Genomic DNA, 3383 nt, shown 5'->3' on the forward strand with positions numbered 1-3383 from the left:
TGTGTGTGTGTGTGTGTGTGTGTGTGTGTGTGTGTGTGTCAGAGAGAGAAGCGCTGGCAGCAGCTTCCGCAGCTGACTTAAATGATTCCAGTCTCATTGGGAGCAGTCCACTCATAACCTGTTCCTTTCAATGAAATATTTGTATTTTGCAACCCGCCGTCATTTTCTGTATGAAGACCCAGAGGAGCAAACAGACATATCATTCTGGACAGCAGCAATAATGTTTTCACATTCTCCACCTGTTTAAAAGTCTGTTTTCAAAGCATTTTCTAAAGTAATTCTACACCATTGAAACAAATCTGTGGAAAAAACCTAACCCAGTCTCTTTTTAAAGTTAGACCTAGGAACTAGATTCAATCCAAAGCAAGATATAAGTGAATTTGACTCATTGTTCTCAAACAAGAACAATAATTGAAATAGTATTCAATATTCCTTTAAGACTGGTTTCCTGTCAATGTTATGTGTGAAATGACTAGGCTGAACTGTAAAATATCTTACTAATAAAGGTAAATATTAAACACCATAGTCATTTTAATCAGTGCTGTTTTAAAATGAAATATGCGAGCAAATAATACCAGAACACTGCATCCTACTGAACAGCATCCGATATTAATAAACTTTTATTAATAAGTGCTGATGAAATCTGTAAGTCAAACTGTTCATTCATTGCCACTTACCCTGAGAGCTCTTTGCTGGGGACGGCTCTTCTAGGATGGTGCACTCTGCCTCTGTAAGCTGTTAGGTTATATAGCTCCTTGCCTAGCTCCCCTCCCACTAACTTCCCAAACAAGGAACGGAGAAGAACTAAGAGATGGAGCTGAAGTCTAACAGAGCCATATAGGGACCTCAACACAAAAATCTCTAATCTGGGTGGCCGGGACCTTGGGTCTCTTCCACTGCATTCCACTGTACTACTTACGAAACAGGAGGAGGCTTCAGCTGGGTAAGATAAACATGTTAAAACTTCAGGGCTAAAATGTACTGAAAGATACCGTAGCAGTGACAAACACCCACTGTTGGAGTATGTGTTCCAACAAAACAAAAGATGCACATGCCTGCGTAGTAGCACAGAAGCATACGGAGTGAAGAGGAAGGCTTCTAAAAACACACTCCCCCTCGTGTGAATTAGTTAAAGCTTAGTTGGCAACAGCAATGAAACCGATTGTGGTAAGCAAACAAATTGCTGCATCTTGCCACAAACATTCTTTAAAGTGTTCTCTTTTTTACTCTGGTACTCTGAGCATTGTTAGGGAATAGATATCTGGAAGGTATCTTGCCCATCTCTCTGAGGTATGGAGTTATATAGGGCACAGTACAAACACTTTGATTTTGCAGAAGTTGCAGAGCTAAAGTAAGAAAATGATAATCCTTTGGGAACAAGCTTGGGGGTGGGTTTCCTTCTCTCCTACCAGCCTCCCCCTCCCTTCCCCATCAAGTTTGTTTCAAAATATTGTAAATGCCAAGCAAATTCTTTTAGTTCCACAAATTTGGTGTGTTAAATTTATATCTCAGGCACCAGTGCCACAGTAAGGGGGAAGGGGCAGGGAGGTGAGCATGCTGATGGCCCCAAGCACCAAAGCAAATGGCTGCCAGAAAGCGCTGCCCAGCTGGGGTGGGGCACAGGATGGAGCCATAAGCAGCTTGTTTGGGGGGCATGGGGATGGGCGGCTCTCGCCCCTGTGTGCACTCCTGGGCAAGCAGGGGGGGAGCATGTGTCCCCCGCTTAGGTACACGGAGCGAGGGCGGGCTGCTGCTGCAGGCTTTGCCCCAGGCACCAAACTTTGTTGCTACAGCACTGTCGGGCACACTCATGATAACATCCATTGCATCTGTGATCCCCTAACTAGTTCTGCAACCACTGAATTTTGGTGAATAGAGTAAGACTTTGTACTTACATACTAGAAGCTTATTTTCAGAAAATGATTACATTTACAGCTGTGGCCAGCTGTTCTTTAGCCAGGCAGGCTCTCATGAAGAACCTTTATGGTCAACATACCTTTGCTGTCATGCTGGTACTGAAAAAAGACCAGAAACAAAATCTATAATTTAACCATGTACAATTTAACTGTTACAAAATTCAAAATGGTCCAAGCAAAAAGCTAACAAAGGTCTATGTTGATAACCCTAATGAGATTTCTGCTTTATGAGCTTTCTCCTGTAACTGGTTGTGTACCTGTTGTGTGTGTGAGCTGTGTGTGTGAGCTTGCTGTTTAATCATGCCATCTTAATGCAGGGAAAGCTCCCATAAGGCCTCATTGGGAATTTTTCTCATGTAAAGATTTAAGGAGTTAAGTCAATAGTACAGATAGCAAATGGACAAGCACTAAGGACTGAGAATGAAACAGAGATCTGAAAAAAATGTAATGGAAGGAAACTTTTGAGGGTGAGACACTAACAAATTGTGGAATTTGTAAGGCGCTTCTATTTCCTTTGCCTATCAGCATGGTGTCTGGGCACTTGATATAGAAGAAAAAAAGCCCAACCCTAACAATAAAAGCAAGCCCTTTCTTGTCAACCCCAGGAGAAAAAAAACCGTACTCAAACGCTTGTTGGTACTGCACAGTAGTCTGTACATCACAAAGTTCAGATGCAAAAGGGAGAACGGCATTCATATCACAGGACCTTTTTCTGATGACACCCCAGCCTGATTCTGATGTATTTTATGCTATTAATTTTACACCAGCATAATTCTACTAATGTATTGATTTACACTGGTGTAGATGAAAGGGTTGTAAGGGCCCTGGCCTCCAGCCATAAACTCTGCCCAACTTGCAGGTAAAGCTTGTCAATTGATCTTGCGTTGAAATGCTGAGTAGGGAAGAAGGATACCTTGAATATAACCAAGCCTCATGTATACATGAAGGATGCTTACAGAAGTTACAGAAGGCCACCGTAACTCTTTGCATTTTACACAACGCACTTAAAGTTACACTGTTATCGAAATTATCTGACAAACAGTATTTGATGGTGGAGGCTGAGTGCCTCCATGCGCTGGCCAAGGCCAGGAGGCAGAGGGTGCTGTAGCCTGCTGTGGAAGCCAACCAGCCTGATCACTGGCCAGCTGCTCCCGAACCCCTGCCTGCCAGCTGCCTGCAAAGAACCAACCATGATTCATTTCCTCTACCCCCTGCCCACTGGTGACATGGGGCATCAGTGACCCCCTCCTGCTGGGCAGGGGTCTCACTCAGGGCACCCCCCACCCCTGATTGTTGCCCAGCTGCTCCCCCTCCCCCATTTGCTGGCTGGCTGCATAGGGAAGGGACTCTTGCCTCCTCCCTGAAGCAGATCCAGGACATGACAAATAACCTTCATAGGGAACTGCATAGAAATTCCCTAAGGTGCTCTAATTTAGAACACTTTCATTTATTACCTGATTTAATGAG

At 43.8% G+C, this 3383-nt stretch overlaps 1 protein-coding gene across 1 annotated transcript in view; it reads right to left on the minus strand.

Moving 5' to 3' along the window:
* Positions 1–854, minus strand: part of ACTA2 (actin, alpha 2, smooth muscle, aorta) — a 12158-nt gene extending 11304 nt beyond the window's left edge. Inside the window, exon 1 of the mRNA XM_019502578.1 lies at positions 678–854. The gene's annotated coding sequence lies outside the window, so the exon portion shown is untranslated. The remainder of the gene's footprint in view (positions 1–677) is intronic.
* Between the last annotated feature and the right edge of the window lie 2529 nt (positions 855–3383).

This window comes from Gavialis gangeticus, unplaced genomic scaffold (assembly GCF_001723915.1).
Source record: "Gavialis gangeticus isolate Ggan-Ray unplaced genomic scaffold, GavGan_comp1, whole genome shotgun sequence".
Lineage (NCBI taxonomy): Eukaryota > Metazoa > Chordata > Crocodylia > Gavialidae > Gavialis > Gavialis gangeticus.